Source organism: Topomyia yanbarensis, chromosome 2, assembly GCF_030247195.1.
Source record: "Topomyia yanbarensis strain Yona2022 chromosome 2, ASM3024719v1, whole genome shotgun sequence".
NCBI lineage: Eukaryota > Metazoa > Arthropoda > Insecta > Diptera > Culicidae > Topomyia > Topomyia yanbarensis.
In genome coordinates, this window is record NC_080671.1 from 114636122 (window position 1) to 114656939 (window position 20818).

Here is a 20818-nt window from a genome sequence, read left to right on the forward strand (position 1 = left end):
ACTTCAAAGGCATGTTGCTCTTTTGATTTTGGTCCGATTTTAGCACAACTAGTTGCATTGTGTAGAGGAACGAAAGAACTTGGTTAGCGAATAAAATACATTTGGTAAATTTGCTTGGAACTATGATACAGTTTAATTATGTTTGAGGTGGTCAGATCAAAAATACTTTTTTCACCAATGTATTTTGTACAAATTTCAGAACCATTTCGGAACGGTCACATAGTATACATTCTATGGGAAATAACCTCTACTTTTCGAATATCATGGTCTCGCCTAGATGCGCAAAAAGTTTTAAGGAGATTTTTAAGCTTTGTTGCTGATATGGAGGCGCATGGTGTTTTGTTTAAAATTGTTAGACAATCTACAGTAAACCAACACGTTATACAATGGATTTATAGTAGTGTTCTTCATTTTTTATGATATTGCTGACATTGGTGAACAGTAACGGAAAATCTATCATGAAAACGGGATCATAGTTTTAAGAAAGGTTTAATGACACTGTATGGAAAAATGCATTTAATATTTTACGACTTTTGACATAAAAAATGAGCTCAGCGCCTCAAAATTAGCTTAAATTGTAATTTTTAGCCAAATTAGGTAACATGTGAGGTTTTTTCCAACTTTTGTTTGAAAAACCGCCATTGTGCGGTGCAATTGTGCCTTTCTCAATCATGAACACGAGAATGTTTGCGTTGTTTCTATTCATTAAAAGCTTTCAAATGCAAATATTACATTTTATTATTATACATGACATGATAAATATACAAGAAAAGAAATCATTATTCGAGTTCTAAAATTTTGTAAAAGAAAAAACAGCCACATAATATTGACCTGAAAAGATGGTGTGAAATCGGCAAAGTCCAAAAAAGTCGATTTTTATAAAAAAAATCGTAATAACATAAAATCTCGACGATTTCGATTTCTGAAATTTCATTTTGAGCTCCGGCTTATATGGGAATTACATACGTGACCGGACGGTTCAGTCTATATTTCCGGAACCATATGAGCGATCCGAGCGAAATTTTATAGACATCTGTGAGGATAATATAGCTATCATTTGGGACTAAGTTTGTGAAAATCGGCCCAACCATTTCCGGGAAACTGATGTGAGTACGTCAATTTTGAAAGATGGCCGCTTTTCTCGGGCACTTCCGGAACCGTCTATGGTGGTCAATGTAGTCAACGAAAGTTTGGTTGGCCGTCGGTGACCTAGAACAGCAAATTTAAGTTGTTTGAGAGACATTTTAGCGAAATTTTTACCTTTTTTGCTTTCATCGGAGTATCGGTTTGAATCGCAATTTGCTATGTGATCGCACGCCACAACCTGTAACTCCGGAACCGGAAGTCAGATCGGGATGAAATTAAATAACCATTTACGAAGGCGCAACACCTTTCATTTGAGACTAAGTTTGGTTGAATCGGTCTAGCCATCTCCGAGAAACCGATGTGACTGTTATTCTGAATTTGGATACTTCCGCAGGGGCTTCCAGAACCCATGATGGTGGCCAATGTGGCCAAAAAGACTTTGAATGGATGTTAGTGACCTAATACTACAAATCGAAGCAGTTGTGGTCATATTTTGGAAAAATTTTCACCTTTATACATTCATTGCAGAATTTATTAAAATCGACATTTTCTGCGTGATCGTGCTCACCACCGTGTAATTCCGGAACCGGAAGTCGGATCCATCAGAAATTCAATAGCATCCTATGGGAACGTTGTATCTTTCATTTGAGACTAAGTTTGTCAAAATCGGTTCAGCCAGCTCTGAGAAAAATGAGTGACATTTTTGGTCACATACACACACAGACGCACATACACACACATACACACATACATACACACGCTCAGACATTTGCCGAACTCGACGAACTGAATCGAATGGTATATGCCACTCGGCCCTCCGGGCCTCCGTTAAAAAATCGGTTTTCAGAGCAATTACAATACCTTTCTATTGAGAAAGGCAAAAATTTTACCTTTTTACATTATTCGCAGAATTCGTTAGAATCGAGATTTGCTGCGTGATCGTACGTATCACCCTGTAATTCAGGAACCAGAACTCGGATCCACACAAAATTCAACAGCAGCTGATGGACCTTCCATTTAAAATCAAGTTTGTCAAAATCGGTTCAGAAAATTCCGAGAAACCGATGTGGACAAATCAACAAATTTTGTTTTGTAACCATACTCTTCAACTCGTAATCCGGAACAAGATGTCGGTTGAAAATGAAATTCAATAGCAACCTATGAGAATAGTATACCTTTCATTTGAATCTTAGTTTCTAAAAATCGGTTCAACCATCTCCGAGAAACCGATGTGGACATTTTGTTAACAAATCCGCACATACACACACATACATACATACATACATACATACATACATACATACAAACATACATGCACACATACATACGCACATACAAACACACATACATACACACATTCACATACACACATACATACATACACACATACATACACACAGATATTTTGCGATCTCGGCGAACTGAGTCGAATGTTATATGAGACTCGGCCCTCCGGGCTTCGGTTAGGAAGTCGGTTTTTGGAGCAATTGCATAACCTTTCTATATGAGAAATGCAAAAGAATAGTATTTAATTACCTTAATCAGCATGAGTTCAATGTTATCTTCATGTGATTATATTTTGAAATGTTGGTGCAATGGGTTTAAAAGTGGAGGGAATGGGGGGTTAGTAGAGTGGGAGTGGAGGATGCGTCAGAAATCCTTCATCTTATTTCGGTATACGGGGTGGATGAAGGAAATGCGGGCGTGAGGGTGGTCCAAGGGGAGGGGAGTGATGAAGGAGGGAGGTGTAAGGGAAAGGCGGGGGGAGGAGGGGCGGCGACGTAATACTCAACTGCATATTTTGCCTTCCATTTGAGACTTGGTTTGAGAAAATCGGTTCAGTCATCACCGAAGAACCGATGTGACTTTAATTGTGGAATATGCCCGAAATTCTGGACTTCCGGAATCGTCGATAGTGGACAATATATTCAAAGAATGTTTGATTGGCAATCAGTGATCTAGATCTGCGATTAGAAGTAATTTGGTGACCATTTCAATAGTTTTTAGCCTCTGAGGTATTACGATTGTACCGATTTATATGGGAAATTCCAGTGTATCCTTACTAACACCTCTGTAACTCCGGAAGCAAGAGTCAGAACCGAATGAAATTCAGCAGCAGTCAATGGTATTACTGTATCTTTCATTTAAAATCAAGTTTGTAAAAATCGGTAGAGAATTCGTTGGGGAATGCGTGTGATATTAGCTTAGGAACTTGGCGGGTTCCCCGGGGGCGTCATGAACCGTCATAGGTGGCCAATGTTGTCAAAGCTGCTTTGATTGATCATTAGTGATCCAGACCCGCAAACTAGAGTAATGTTACATCAATTTTAATATGTTTTACATCATTTGAACATCATGGTGGTACCAGTTTATATGGGAATTTGCTGCGTGATCGCACTCTTCAACCCGTAACTCCGGAACCGGAAGTCGGATCAACTAAAAATTCAATAGCAGCTTATGGGAGCGTTATACCTTTCAGATGAAACTAAGTTTGCGAAAATCGGTTCAGCCATCTCTGAGAAAATTGTGTGAGTTTAAATGACACACACACATACACACACACATACACACACACACATACATACACACACAGACATTTGCCGATCTCGACGAACTGAATCGAATGGTGTATGACACTCGGCCCTCCGGGCCTCGGTTAAAAAGTCGATTTTTACAGTGATTGCATAGCCTTTCTTTATATGAGAAAGGCAAAAACGTGAACTTAATTCACTAGAGGTCAAACCATCGAATATATTCACAGGGTATCTTTGGACGATTTTTAGTAAGAGTAACAACCTGATAAAAATTAAAATTAGGCATGGCTTACTACACTCAAGCTAAACAAATTGACTTTTTATGATGAAGATGTAGAAAGTTGGTGTCTTGGACAAAGTTTTAGAAATGCTCGTAATGAAGAATGTTGTTGAACAACTTGAACTTGTAGGACTTAAAGTTATCGATTTGTAAAGCGTTTTTTCCACTGTGACTTTGCAAACCATGTTCCAAATAAATTTGGACGCATTAAAACCACATAATATTGTAGAAGACCGTAGGTAAGACTGTAAGTTATTGAATATTTTAACATTTTTTACTAGCAATTACAAAATTTTACGAAAAAGAACCGAAAAAAAAATTTCGTTCACTTTTATAAGGAAAAAGTAAAAAAAATATTACTAAGTGAGCTTATCCTATTCATAGGTTTCTAAAGTGCCACGCGTCAAACCTTCTGACCTTTATTATGCGTAGTCTGGACATTGAAAATGGCACCTGCTCGTCCATTTTGGTTTGCACTCTTATACGCAGTTGAAGTTGGTGTAAAAAATTTAAAATTCTTCAATAACTCAAAAACGAATGAGAGGCGCCGCACCGCTGATTTTCAGGTAATTTTTTTACATGCAGTCTTCACCAATATTTTTACATGCAGTCATCAACAATAATTTAATTTTTACATGCAGTCTTCAACAATATTATGTGGTTTTAATACCTCAACATTTGCCTGGAACATCATTTGCACGAAAAGTCGCAGTGAAAAAAGTTATATTAAAAAACTAAATTCAAGGGGATTACCTTAGAAAACGCTTTATAAATCGTTAACCTTAAGTCCTACAAGTTCAAGTTGTTCTACAAAATTCTTCACTGTGAGCATTCCTAAAACTATGTCGAAGACACCAATTTTCTACCTTGTCAGTATAAAAAGTTAATTTTTCTAGTTCAATCATAGTAAGCCATGCATCAATTTAATTTCTATCAGATTGTGGGGAATATTCGTATGAACAATTCCTCCAGACACCCTGTGAATATATTCGATGGTTTGGCCTCTAGTGAATTAAGTTCACCTTTTTGGCATTTCCGACCACTTTGCTCTGCCTGCTGGCTCGTGGTGCATTCGGATTGTAGTAGTTGTTAAGCCAACCGACTAAACCTAAACCTCTTGTATCTCGCAATCCGCATCCATCCGGGGCAACCGTTAAGTACTGCTTTAGTAGGGCTTGTGTTCTTGCTTATCTTGTTTTGTGTTAATCGTCATGTTTTATCCAAAACTACTTTTCCTTACTTGTTGTCCAACCTTCGTAATATATCTGACCTGCTCAAGTCTGCTGCAAATATCGTTACCTGTTGAGACATGAACCGATCCGGAGGTGTCGACCATAAGGATTTAAATCTCAGTACAACCACCTTCGCCGGGCTTCTTATCCTTCTTGGTGCAAGTCGTTCCTATTTATCTGCTAGCTGGTGCTGAGATCTTCTCGGCAGCGGTATTTCACTCTATACCAATGCCCATTTTCGCGATCCATTTCGCTGCTACTCCAACGGAATAATCATGGGCGGTAAAATTTCTCCAGACAGCGATATCCCGATTTTCTCCAATTTCGAGTTTTTCCTCCTTAGCTGCCGTTGCTAGCCCGCTGACCGACATCTGCTGTCTACTCAGTACTGTTGCTAATATCGAAGCTTGTTGAAACGTGAACCGATCATTCAGAGAAGCCGTCCAACTTGACATACATCCCTTTCCAGTCACCCTTGCAAAGTTTTGTTCATTGACTTGTTTCTAGAGTGACCAAACTCAAAAGACATTTCATGTGTCAAAACGGTTGCAGTATATTTTTTTCCTGAACAGGAAGTTAATGAATTTTTAAAAGTAATTCAAAACCCTCATGGGGGGGTTGAACCTCCAAACCCCCCCCCCCCCCCCCCCGGACGGGCCTGTTCGTAGCAGAGCTTTCGCAGTAGATTTACAATAAATTTTCATGTAACAGTCAATTTCAGCAAAAAACTGATACAGTAAATTCACATTAAATTTTATTGTTTCTAGAAAAAAATGTATGGAGAAAAATCGATTTTTTTAATGTTAAGATACATAACCACCCCCCTTTCTCACTGTAAAAGTTGATTTCACATAGAAATTTACTGTAGAAACGTTAAAGTTTATTGTTTTTGTATTGTAGCATACCATTAGAACTTACTGTAAATAATTGTAAAATTACTGTACTGTCACAGTGAAAATCATGGTTTTGTTACTGTACATTTCTATTCGGGGAGCCAAAAATCAAAGTATTTTCGATTCCTTAGAACGATAGCAAGCGACGTATGTAGTATTTTTTTCCAATGTTTTGATTTCTCGATTTTCAAATTCGAGAAATCAAAACATAGGAAGAAAATTGTCCTTCTAAGATTTTTTTAGTTATATAAGTGTCAATATTCATCACGCCGGCACACGCCGGCGCTCCACCGCCGATAAGACCCAACGGCGTCACGCCGCCAACGCCGCACAGTGGGTCCGTTCGAAAAGCCGAACATTGATATTTGCGACGAAACTATTGGTTATGGCACATTGATGTCTTCGGAAAGGTTTCTTTATTTTTTAAGTAGATTAATATAATGTTGGGAAATTTTGATTTAAGGGGGTATATACGCAGATAAAAAAAAAAACTTTGCAAGTTGTTGTCAAAATTGATAGTCATGTATGGAAAGTTTGTAGACGAAATGATTTTATGAAACTTTGTTGAAGTAGCAAAATGGCTATCTCTTAAGCGAAAAAATTTATTGGATGAAATTGAAGTACATGTCGGAATACCCCCTTAAAAAGTGTTTTTTTACTGTAAGTTTTTTATTCGATTTTTTACAGTTTTTTGATGTTCTAGATATTTGTAGATGCTCTCAAAATACACCTTTTTGTGGAATAGACCAACTCGCTATCTCGTCGTTTTAAGGATGTATGCCTGTTTTTTTAGATAACTTTAAGGGGCTATGGTTTGTAGAGTAGCAGGTAGTAGCAGCTAAATTTATTTTTTTGTTGTTCAGCAAGAAATACTGTATTGAAACATATATAAATCATAGGGGATCTAATGGGATCCTTGGAATGTGGGGTAAAATAGACTAGCGTTTCAATAAATTATTTGTATTATGAAGCATGAAAAATAAACTATTATGCAAAATTAATAAACATTTGAAATATTATAGTTCATTCCATATATTCCGACATTCAAAGTTATTTTTTTTTGTTATTAACATGCTCATAAGTCATCAGTGTTCTGCCAAATCTTTTTCGTCAGTTATCCCTTAAAGTTATCTAGAAAAAACAGGCATACATCCTTTAAACGACGAGATAGCCAGTTGGTCTATTCCACAAAAAGGTGTATTTTGAGAGCATCTACAACTTTCTAGAACATCAAAAAACTGTAAAAAATCAAATAAAAAAGTTACAATAAAAAAACACTTTTTAAGGGGGTATTCCGACATGTACTTCAATTTCATCCAATAAGTTATTTCGCTTAAGTGATAGCCATTTTGCTACTTCAACAAAGTTTCATAAAATCATTTCGTCTACAAACTTTCCATACATGACTATCAATTTTGGCAACAACTTGCAAAGTTATTTTTTTTATCTGCGTATATACCCCCTTAAATCAAAAATTTCTAAAATTATATTAAATTACTTAAAAAATAAAGAAACCTTTCCGAAGACATCAAAGTGCCATAACCAATAGTTTCGTCGCAAATATCAATGTACGGCTTTTTTTTATTCCGTCACACTGGGCGCCGCCGGCCAAAAATGTCGCTTACGCCACTGCCGATCAAAAATACATCAGCGCACATATCTAGTTCGTTCTGTCTGCCATTATCTTCACCTACGCATTGATAGTCAAAGTAGTATCCACATGCATTGGTATTGACCTCGAATTCGTATTGACCCATTTTACGCTAGCAAGATTTTTTTTAACCCCCACATCCCTCCATGAGAATCCTACAATACTCGTGCGAAGCAAACACGAGAAATCGAACTAGGATAGTGAGCCTATTTTCGCCCTGTTTCCATCATCTCCATTTGAAGCCGTTCGTTAGCACAGTATCTGCCAATGCGAAAGCAATAGTTTGTTTACAAATCTTATTAGCCCTACCCTAATAAAAAAAATTATACACAAACTTTAACCCATATAGTCCAACGATTCCACATATTGTATGGATACCCTGAACAGGTCGTTAGGCTCTTGGATCATTAGATGTTTATTAGGGTATCCAAAAGTTGATATGGATTTGTTGTATTACATTAGTTCTTAAGAACGAACCAGACTGCCAATTTATGCACAATCCATTGACTGCACTATATCGAGTAATTATTTAATTAGTGAAGTACCCTCCCTGATAGGGCCAAAATTGGCGCTTCAGCACAGGCAATGGCGCAGAAAAATATGATTACCTAGCAGTAGCTAATATTATAAGTATGCATACTTCTTTCACTAACTTGCGATGATAGAGATCGTAAGGAGTGAATTTATATCTGAATCCCCCAAAAACCGACGAAAGTTAATCCCTTCAACTTTGAGAAAAATAATCGTTCATACTTTAACGTTTTCCATCAGAGAAAGCAGGACCTACCTATTGGTTCATATATATGGAGCAAAAATAAGAGCATAGTGGAAATGGGCTCAACACTATACACCAACTTGAATAGGTGTCATTATACGAGGATTATTACATTAATTGATTATAAAAATCAATGATATTACTGAAATTTCACTAGAAACTTGACTTGACTTTACCTCGTGCAAAAAACCTGCTCAGTTTGAAAACATTTTCAGTGGCACCGAATGCTTTGCTCAAAGAACTCGAGTCTCTGTTCACTCAAACTCTGAAAACAGAAACTGATATGCACCCATCGATCAAATTACAAACCGGACGAGATTCTAAATGCGAAGCATCATCATACATATTTCCCACCAGCCCATTCGCATCTTTTCATTTTGCTTTCTTCCTCCCCGCCAGGCAGCATAGCCAGCCTCATTCAGGCAGGTACCGGGCACATTTTGCTTCATCACGCTGTGCGTTTTGGTCGAACCCCGTTTTCATACCTCGCATAGTGTGCATGTACCAGCGCTGAACTGAGCACCCGGTTAGGTTTATGCATGGGATCATGCCAGGCAGCAGCCACGGACGGGTAGGTACCGTTGATAGAGCGTAGCAGCACAGCGTTTTATTTAGCTGTTTCTTTACCCGTGTCTCGATTCCCCTCGAGAGTGTTTTGCCACACACAGTCAGCAAAGTTTGGTGAGCGACACGCCAAGTACCTACCAACGTGCAGCGCCAGCCATGTTGAATATCGAACGGCACTAGTAGAGCGAGCAAGCAGAGCTGTACATTCCACGCTGTGGCTATGGGCCTGGTTGCAAACACGAACACTGTTGTACGTTCGAGTAATAAACCGTTTCCTTTATTACGCGAGCAAAACTGGGCGTTGTTTGGTGTTCGTTTTGGTTCGTGTACCTATACTGCTTCGACGGGTGTTTTTGGTATGAGAGTGGCGGCCAGTGTTGCCACTTGTTCGGGTTTATTCGGAAGTGGCATTTTGAATCATGCTGGTAGATTTATATTTATAATTAAACAAAAATGAATCAAATTATTTTTATATAAAAATATAAGATTTGTTATTGACAAAAAATACCATTTTGGTCTTATTTCCTTAACCTTTACAGTACCAAGCTAATTTTTTTCTGAAAATTTTGTTTAAATTTTGCTCTCATTTCGTCAATTTTTGACCGAATTGGATGGAACCGGCTTTAAAAGATCTGGAATTTAGTCCAGTTTCTATATACCGAGTAGCGTTCAAATCCGTGAACCGGTTCCGGAATTAATCCAAATTCCCTTGGGGTATATCCGGCATCCCAGTGGGGTGACGGACGAGTTTTGAAGAAACATCCCATAAATTTAAGTAATTGTATTTTGAAATGTGCTACATATGACTATTTCCCATTGATCCTTCACAATAGACATGAATTGGACCAATCTTGGCCACCGGAGAACTGTTCCGGGAGAACCTAAGAAAATGTATATATTTGTCTATCATTCCAGCGATTTGGGTTCATAGCTTTATACGAAATGCGAAGTTCTTCCAATCATACGGTTCTACAGCTCCTTCAAGGCCATTCCGGCACCGGTTCCGTACGGATGGACATTTGACGCCATTTTGAAAACCAAGATGGCAGCTTCCGGTTACCACAAAATAGTGAAAACCACCATCAATATGGGTGTTATTTGAAAGAGAACGGCCAGCAAAAGCCGGAAATTGATAATTGACGCCATTTTGAAAAGCAAAATGGCGATTTCCGGTTACCACAAAACAGTGAAAAGCATCATCAATATGGGTCATTCGAAAGGGAGTGGTCAATAGAAGACAGAAATTGATTTTTGACGCCATTTTCAAAACCAAGATGGCGGTTTCCGGTTATCACAGTGCAGTGCAAACCGCCACCAATAATGGCGTCATGGCGATCAGCAAAAGCCGGAAAATGATTTTTGACGCCAATTCGAAAACCAAAATGGCGGGTTCCTGTTCCAAAGAAACAGTGAAAACCGTCATCAATATGGGTGTCATTAGAAAAGTGATGGTCACTTGAAAACCAAGATGGTAGCTTCCGGTTTCCACAAAATAGTGAAAATTGTCATCAAGATGGAAGTCATTTGCGAGTGGATGGTCGGCAGATACGGATATTGATTGACGCCATTTTGGAAAGCAAGATGGTGGTACCACAAAATAATCAAAATCATCATGGGTATGGGTTTTATTTAGAAATGAACGGTCACCCAAGTAGCAATTTTTCACACCAACAATAAGTATGTGCTGTTGTGACAGACAACTAAGTTTCTAAGGAGTACTTGATCTAAATTTGAAGCAAATCGGACAAGTCTAGCTACCGGACCAACGTGCCTGAAGTTTGTATGGGATTTTTCGACAATTTATATGAAGAAAACCCACTAGCTCGCATTTTCACCGCTAGGTGGCACTGTATGCATCGAATTATCACTGTAAGTGAAAATAAGAAATATAATTTAATTGTGTACAACTTTGTCGAAGACTGCTAGTCAATTCGGCTTTGTTAAAAGAAGTTATTAAACTTTTAGCGAAGTGATGTCTGTATCAGTTTTGCATGGGGCCTAGCAGTGCGTGATAGTGTATCGGTACTAGGTTCTAACAAACTTAACATTTTTGTAGAATAATGGTTGGATTTAGCTGAATAGTATGTTTGGAAGAATTGCAATACATAATACGAGTTATGTCTTGGTTAGAAAATTTTAGTGCCACCTGTGACCGCATAGATGGTGCCAACACTAACCTTTCAACGGAGAGAGATAGAAATTAGGTGTCTTCTACAAATATCACCATTTCTATTTACTATAGAATCCATTCGAAAAATGGTTTTTAAAGAAAATTGCTCAAGGAGCTTAACTTTTCGCGGCAGTGATGCCAACTATGCGATTTTTTTCAGTTAAATATTAAAAGTTTTTTTTTTTACAAATATTTTAATTTTGAAGATTCTAATGCCATCGTGTTCTGTAGATATTTTTACATAAAAAACACTTATAGTCTCAATATAATTTGAGCGCATCCTGAGATGCACTGTTTTGAAGGGAAGAACTCGAATTTTCTCATATAAAAATCCATTTTTATTGGCCAAAATTGAGAAAATCTTCAAACAGTCATAAAAATTGACCCTGATCTGCTAAAAGGCAACCAAAAACGTAATTTTTCATAATTTCTCGTCTACTTCACGATAATTTATGTGTGAACTTAGAATACTCAAGTTAATTTTTTTTATTGTTGTGCGCCTGCGATTTTATAGCGTTTTTTTGCTTCAAAATATCGCTGATTTGCTATTTGGCTGAAAAAATCGGATAGTTGGCAGCACTGCCGCCAATAACTAATATATTTTCTAAACTCCTTGAACAATTTTCTTCAAAACCCATCTTACGGTTTGGTTCTAGAGTAAACAGAAGCGGAAATATGTTCAAAAGGAAATCAAGGGTTTTGACAATTTGCACAAACGGGGGGGATGCTCCCATTACCCGAGGGGTGATTGAATAGACACAAAAATTTGGGTTTTTATATATTGGCCCTAGATGAGCAATTCCTCCAAATTTGATTCAAATGAAGGTCGATTACACGTGCCTTGATCACTGCGCGTGGAATGACCCTTACGTAGAATACATGGGAATTGAGAGGTACCATCAAGCCTCCTGATTGAAACGATTTGGGCAGGAAGAGTGGAGTAGCCAGATTCTTGTTGCTAACATTTCGTGAACATTGCGCAGGATTTTCTCCCCACCTATTGAGGCTACTTTTTATTACAATGGCTTGCATTGTAATTGGCTTATATGGTCTTGTTATTGGAAGCAAAAGCTTCCGTAGTACATGTAAGCGAAGTCACTTTCCGACCACGCAATTCCTTTTTGGCTCTTCGTACAGTAGCATGCTGAGTATGGTCAGAGAGTAATGCTTGAACACGTCATGCTTGTCGTGTAAAGATTGCTCAGTGCTATGGAGAGTGCTCCTGTTACAAAGGTGGTAGTACCACCGCCACCACTACATCTTTTGACCACCCTTTTCAAATGACACCCATACTTATGGTTTTCACTGTTGTTTGTAGTAACCGGAAGCCACCATATGGCGTCAAAAATAACTTTATGACTACCCCTTTCTGATACCTATACTGATGATAGTTTTCGCTGTTTTGCAGTAACAGGAAACCGCAAACTTGGTTTTCAAAACTGCATAAACAATCAATTTCGTGCTTCTTCTCACCAATCCCTTTCAAATAACACCTATATTGATGGTAGTTTTCACTGCTGTTTGGAAACCGGCAGCCGCCATCTTGGTTTTCAAAATGGCGTCAATCATCAATTTCCGTCTCCTGCTGACACACCCCTTTCAAATGACACCCATATTGATGACGGTTTTCACTGTTTCTTTGGAACAGGAACCCGCCATTTTGGTTTTCGAATTGGCGTCAAAAATCATTTTCCGGCTTTTGCTGATCGCTAGTGCTTTACAATGACGCCATTATTGGTGGTGGTTTGCACTGCACTGTGATAACTGGAAACCGCCATCTTGGTTTTGAAAATGGCGTCAAAAATCAATTTCTGTCTTCTATTGACCACTCCCTTTCGAATGACACCCATATTGATGGTGGTTTTCACTATTTTGTGGTAACCGGAAGCTTCCATCTTGGTTTTCAAAATGGCGTCAAATGTCCATCCGTACGGAACCGGTGCCGGAATGGCCTTGAGGGAGCTGTAGAACCGTATGATTGGAAGAACTTCGCATTTCGTATAAAGCTATGAACCCAAATCGCTGGAATGATAGACAAATATATACATTTTCTTAGGTTCTCCCGGAACAGTTCTCCGGTGGCCAAGATTGGTCCAATTCATGTCTATTGTGAAGGATCAATGGGAAATAGTCATATGTAGCACATTTCAAAATACAATTACTTAAATTTATGGGATGTTTCTTCAAAACTCGTCCGTCACCCCACTGGGATGCCGGATATACCCCAAGGGAATTCGGATTAGTTCCGGAACCGGTCCACGGATTTGAACACTACTCGGTATATAGAAACTGGACTAAATTCCAGATTTTTTAAAGCTGGTTCCATCCAATTCGGTCAAAAATTGACGAAATGAGAGCAAAATTTAAACAAAATTTTCAGAAAAAAATTAGCTTGGTACTGTAAAGGTTAATTACTCGGCCTTCAACCGATCGATGAAATGCCTATAAATTAGTAGCAATATCTCAGCTTCGTGCCTAAGAACAAGTATAATAAAAACGGCATGAAAATGGTGAAATATTCGAAGGGCAAGCACTACCAGAAAAAAAGCTTTTTCAATGTCTAGAAGAGCAACTCCAGTGGAATAGCCCCCTGAGATCATGTTATCATATTAGTTATTCTCACAAGTTGATGAGTAGTTGAAAGTCAAATATTAAATCCAACTGCTCGGTAAGAAAAATAGATTTCTCATTGGCATGTGACATCATTCTAGTTAGAATGATTTTTTTCAAATAATTTACTAACAGAAGAAAGTAAACTATATGCTTGTGCTAGATTTTAATCTAGCTTGAGAATAGGAATAACCATGGCATTTTTCCATCTTCCAGGAAAGCATTCAAAACATTTGTCGAATATTTTGACCAAGTAGCTCATGGTGATTTCGGGAAGATTTTTAAGAAGAATTTTAAAAATTCCATCATAATCTGGAGCTTTCATATTTTTTAACATTTTCATGATGTATTTGATCTCACCATAGTTTGTTTCAACGATCTTGTCCGGAGACAATACTTGATTTGAAACGTTTCATATTTTTGTAAGACTTCGATTTCGATAGGACTCACAACGTTGAGATTAAAATTATGGACGCTCTCAAACTGCTGAGTAAGTTTTCGAGCTTTTTCCTCATTTGAAAAAAGTATGTGGTCACCTCCCTTCAAAGCTGAAATTGCTTTCTGAGGTTTCTTAAGAAAGTTTCCAGAAAAGTTTAGAGAATATGGCTTGATTCGTTCAACCTATTTCGCGATCGTTTCATTTTTTTTAAGAGTGTGAATCTTTGCTTAATTTGTAGATTCTTATAGATATATTTCACAACAGGATCACGAGAACATCGATATTGACGTTTTCGAATATTCTACAACCGAATCTGAAGTTGAAGATCTTCGTAAATAATAGGAGTATTAAATTTTATTTGTGTTGTTGGTACTGATAAATTTCTAGCATCAACTATAGAATCATAATATCAGCTTTATTTTATAAATCATCATTATTTACAAAATATTAAAATTATGCTCAATAAAATTTTTGTACCTTTCCCGATTCGCTTTGTAATCATTAAAAACTGAGCTAACGGGTTTGAAAACAGCTTCTTGAGAAAGTGAAAAGGTTACTAGAAGGTGATCAGAATCAAAGTCAGCATGTGTAATCAATTACAAACGTGACTTTGATCTGCCAAAACCAAATCAATTGTGGATGGATTCCTTACAGGCGAATAGCACGGAGGTCCATTCGGGAACAAAATTGAACAATAACCAGCAGAGCAATCCTTAAAAGTAGTTTACCGTTGGAATTGCTTTGAGCATTATTCCAGAATCGTTATTAATATACATTTGGGAAAGCTCACAAAGCACACTAAAGTTCTGCGAAAAATCCTAGCTGACCGTTGGCTTACTATCAAATTGGCTACAATTCCAATGGTAGCTCGAATGTTAATTGTCATTCGATTCTCAGTGGACTTCCTGGGTGAAAATCACATTTGGAATAGACTAGACAAAACGTGATTTACTCTAAGAGCGTATTATCTGAAATAAATAGAAACGTTAATAACAACGATGTGATGAACAAATAAATTGAATAGAAAAACCAACAACTTAGTCAAATATATAACAATGGCATTTGCAAACATCAGAAAAATATGACATCAGTGAAATATGGGAAGGAGTTTTTGTCAACTTGAAGGACGATTTTGTCAACTTCAAGGGTGTTCTGCAAAAGATAAGTTTTGTGCACATTAGATAAGATCTACAAGCATGAACGAACGTCAGCAACCTTTTTCAGCAACATAAGGATATAGAGAAACCCCACACTATTCAAGGAAACTTGGTGAAATTTAGGAATGTTCTCAAATCTTTAGTTGAATTCTTCAAATTCGACAGAAGTTCTACGAATTCCAGTGAGGTTCAGTGAAATTCGGCAAGCTGTTGGAAAATTCTACAAACCCAAGAGAATTTCTAAAACAAAGGAAAGTTTTTAAAATTTTGGGGAGGTTCCGAGAGCTTTAAATCCATAAACTATCCAAAAATTTTGTAACCTTCAAGCAAGATCAATAATCCTAATATAGCATAAAGATCAATAATCTTAACGAAATTCTACCCAGAGTGTATGTAAGAAGAATGAAGACAACTGTCATGATTATCCGTCAGTTTTATTCCAAACGAACAAACGACCTGTCAAAATACATGAATTTGACTCATTTGGAATGACACTGACAAATAATAATTTTTACAGTGTCGTCACTCTCCTTATATGAACTCAGATTCTACCATGTTTAGAGTAGTACTGCGTATTGCAAGTAAGATTTGCAAACTGCGGCGTATAGCAAATCAGGGTAACCAACCAATTTTGGACCGCTAGGGGAAGCGAAATTACGTTAACGTCAATAATATTTGCTTGCCTATGTTTTTTAATGCAATAAGAGTCTGTTCCAAAATTATTGTTCTTAAATGAAAACTGCCAATGGATGTTTTATACATTCACATAAACTCGAAAATGACATTTCTTTTTAGCATGATTTTTTTTATATTTCGGACCGTTCCACAATAATTTAGATAAAACGTTTCAAAGAAACATTTTCAAACACGTACCATGCATATATCCAAATCAGACAAACTAATTGAATTAATAAAAAATATTACAATTGTATATTTAAATCTAATTTGAAAATGTCCACCGGATCCTCTTGGCTATCGTTGAAATACAACACATTTTCGGTGATATTTTCTAAAACTGTGGATTCCGTTATATAATTGTTGCATCAAACCAAACAAATGCAGAGAAACCTGGCAGTACTGTGGTTACCCTAGAGCTGCAAACTTTAAGAACATTCTGCATACTTAAGGATTTTTTGAAGTTATGCACATTCCAAAAAAGTTCTGCAAACTGTAGGCGTATAGTTTGGAGCATTTCAGGAAAGTTGTGTAAACTGTCCGAAAGCCGCAAACACAAGCAAATTTCCGAGAGCTCAAATTATCTCTAGGGAAGTACCTTTCGAAAGGTTTCTGTGTCGCTATAAGTTTCGCGACATATCCTAGCAGAACTCTCTTGAGCTTTATAAAAGACTAGTGTAAACCCGTCGCGTGTTGCTGCGACTTTCAACGAAATAGGAGTAAAACACAATTTGTTCCGAAGCGCCATCTGGCGGGCAGATAATTCCAACCAATAGCACACAAACACGCTCCATAACAAATGTCTACTACGTATAAATTTTGACGACAATCGGTTAAGCCAGATAGATATCTGATGTTCATAGTATTTCCCCGAAATTCGCATCACTTTACGAAAACTTTCCTGAATTACTTGCCAGTAGCTTCCAGATATATTCGCAGAAATTCATTGAAATTCGTAGAGCATCTCCATAAAATTGCAAATCATCAATAAAATTCACTGTACTAACCTAGAAAAAGCTACTATAATACTTTCGAAACAGTCGAACTTGCTTGGAGATTGTAAGAATTTTCCGAGGCATTTCGCAACAACTGTTTGAATAGGTCCTTAAAATTCGCAGAATTTCCATGAAATCGGCAGAAATAATCTGATGTATCCGCTATTTTGCAGAATCATGCTGAAGTCTGCATATCATCTGAAAAGTTCGCAGAACTACATTGTAGCTCACAGTTCCTGAAGTTTGCAGATCTCCTTCAAAATTCACGGTTTCCCCGAAACTCGCAAAACGTACATGAAGTTGGCAAACATTCGCCGATTTTTTTAGTCTTCTAAATGATTCATATCACTCCCAAAGCTAGCAAAAATTCACTGAAATGCACAGATTGTAAAGATCGCAGGACTTTATCGAAGTATGAAAAACTATTTTAAAAATCATAAATTGTCCCTAAAAATCTCTGAAAGGTTGTACAAATTTCTGAATTTTTAAAAATTACCCTTAAGTTTGAGCCTTGCAGTACTTGTCAGAAGGTCCTACATACTTAATTTGAATTACTGGGTACAGTAAAATTTTGCCGTTCAGTATATCAGTAAAACAATTCGGTTACCGAACTCTCCGCAATCCGTTCAATCCAAACGTCAACAAATACTGGCCAGTAAGCAGTTTCCTCTGAAAATGGCGACTTGACAGATGATTTGCTGTACCTGCTTTGTAAGTTTTTGACGAGGTTCGGTAATATTGGTACAATTTTGCCGAACAATCAGTCATTATTATTTCACTGGATATTGTTTATGTACCGAAAAGAACAGAAGTGAGGTAATTTCAGTTAAAATATTGCGGGTTTCAGCAAATTATTCGCAAAATTACTGAAAATCACTAAAAAATGAAAACTACTGCAATTTTTTAAACAATTTGCTGACAGCTCAGTAAAAATTTCACTTTACTGTGCAAGTCGTCAAAAGAAATTACTGAACAACTTTTGGCTGGCTTAGTGTGTACAATGTCTTTGTAAATTGCTGAACATTGCTGTAATTCGCCGAACTTTCCAGAAATTCGTGAAACTTCTTCCAAATCACAGAAATTCCTTAAAATGCGAAATGTTCACGGAACTTCTTTGAACCTTACAGTACTTTTCTGTGGTACACAAAACTTTCAGAAACTTCACAGACACCACAATACATACCTGAAGCTCACAGGTAATAATGTTGTTTGCCGCGCCACTAATTCATTAGCTTTTCGATTGATGTGCACCGGTGTAGTAGAGCGCACTTTGTTTGCACCGGCAAGAAGTGCAGAAAACTGGGCATGTTCAATGGAGACACCAGTTATGCTCGAAAGTGCAAAACTAGTGCATTCCACTACACCGGTACACTGCCATCGAAAACGGCATATATAACTAAAGTTTAGTTTATATTGCTATCTACAGTCTTTGGCGCTACCTGGAGTATTTCGAAACTTAATAGCAGTAACTAAATTTTAAGAAAACACCTATTGTTCAATGTGAAGGAAAACTGTAGGTAAACCACATACTGCCAGGAAATAGAAAATGCAAAACATGCCAGAAAGCAAAATACTGCATTTTGGCTACATTTGATGACACTGGAAATGCAACGAAAAATAACGATTTTTTTGTACAGGCCATATTCGATTATCCGTAGTCTCGATTATCCGTAGACTCGATTATCCGTAGAAAATGACTCGATTACCCGTAGTCCGAAGAAATTGTTTCAATTATCTGCATATTATTTTTTCTAAAACTTCATTACACATCTATAATTGTAATTGATACCAACTACAGTTTCTGAAAGATTAAATCAATATCAATTCTTCAAAAGGGCTAATGAGATTTTTATAAACAAACTTATTTCGCTCATTACTCCGCTGTCGAGTCGAAATTCATGAAAGATACACATGAATCAACATCTTTACCCTTGGTAGAATCAATTTCAAATGTCTTCTGGGTTGAAAATATAACAAATTAAGAGAAATCAGCAAAACAAAAGTTTGTTTACAAATCTTATTAGCCCTATTCTAATATTGATATGGAAATATTTCTAAAAAGATATGAAAACTTCATAAAAGTGCAGAAATTTTACTTAATTAGCATAAAATTTTGAATTCGATGCGATGACTTACATATTTTCGTACACCAATCAATTACAATTGATACTAGCTACAGTTTTTGGAAAACCAGAACTTTATGTTCTCAATTTAGCATTTAAAAAAAAAATTATATCTTAATACAAAAATCTATAGAAATTGATATCAGCTACATTTCCTGGAAGTACAAAATTTTAAACTCTTGAAAATTACAATAAAATAAAGAAAAATAAAATATAAAATAAAGTTAAAAAAAAAGAAATAAAATTTGATGCACCTAATCGATTGGCTACAAATTACATGTTCCTGTAGATGCCTGTGATTTTCTCTGTAATTTTTAGAATGAATAAAATGACCGATTTTGTCAGCCCCATTATGTATTTAAGATTGGCGAAATCTGAACATATTGGTTTCAGATTGTTTTAGACTATCGAAGGTATGAAATAAAACCCTATAATACTCTTCGAAATCAGTGTATTATCGCATCAGTTTTAAAAACAATCGAAACTTTTTAAATACTGTAAGAACATCGACATTTTGAATTCTTAACACACACACAAAGGCTTTTGCTTTAATTCTATCGTGTAACATATGGGAATTAAATCAGAAGACTTTTTACTTAAATGTGACTGAAAAATTCGGCAGCGGACAAACACGGGGACTAATAAAATAGGATCTTCACTGTAGTCAGTACATTGCACGGATCTGAAAAGAACAGCGCTAATAATTCTTTACGAAGTTGATGCACTGAACACCGCCGCTCTAAGGTTGCCAACAAGTTTATTGGGTAACTAGTACTTGTATTTGCTATTTGCAACAGTAATAAACCTCCCATTTGGACAATTTTTTAAAACGACAATTTTTAAAACGGAATTCGATTGATAAATACAGTTCATTAAACCAACTTTATCAATTCTGTAATCTAAAAAGAATTTTTGAATTTTACTAAACGTGATTAATTTGGCACCACTTGCATCTGGTATACTCAACCTGTACAAAACGTTGCATAACGCATGGCTGACTTTTGGAACAACTTGTTTACTTATTCAGCCCTTCGTTATGCAAATTTGCAACATTATGACAGAATGGCTAAGCGCGATGTTTCATGAAGCACGGCCATTCCTTTCGTGTGCATAAAAAGTGGTGCATTTTTGATACTTGTAACGTGTGCAAAATACATCCCCCTTAGAAATCCATATTTCAAAATCGTTCAATGCTGGTTCTTTGTTGAACCAACGTTGGGCGATGCTCAGCAGACCGTTCAGCAGGTTGGACTTGTGTTGGATGGTTTTGAAACAAATTTTTGGGCTTCTCAGTGGAATCTAGCGTGTTGCTTCTCTTAGATGATTCCCAAAGTTTTGTTGTTGTATACAAACTATTGGTGCGTAATCGCAAACTCAGTGGTTATTTCTGTCTGAATTAACCAAAACCAGCACAATCGTGATTTGCTAGTTGGACATTTTTTAACTGGACCGCTTTTTAGTTGGACCTCCGCTAGTTGGACTATTGTCCAACTAAAAAGCATCTGAACGCCAAAATCTCATGTCAAATTAACTTTGACAAGCAATCTGACAATATTTAGAGATGTGAATAGATTCATTTACACTGCCAACATCTTCTTTGAAGAGTTTTTGACATTTGTCAGTCGGTCCAA

The 20818-nt window shown here is 36.9% G+C and overlaps 1 protein-coding gene across 1 annotated transcript in view; it reads right to left on the bottom strand.

Moving 5' to 3' along the window:
* Window positions 1-20818, bottom strand: part of LOC131679250 (uncharacterized) — a 51612-nt gene that overhangs the window by 10187 nt on the left and 20607 nt on the right. The gene's annotated exons all lie outside the window — the stretch shown is intronic.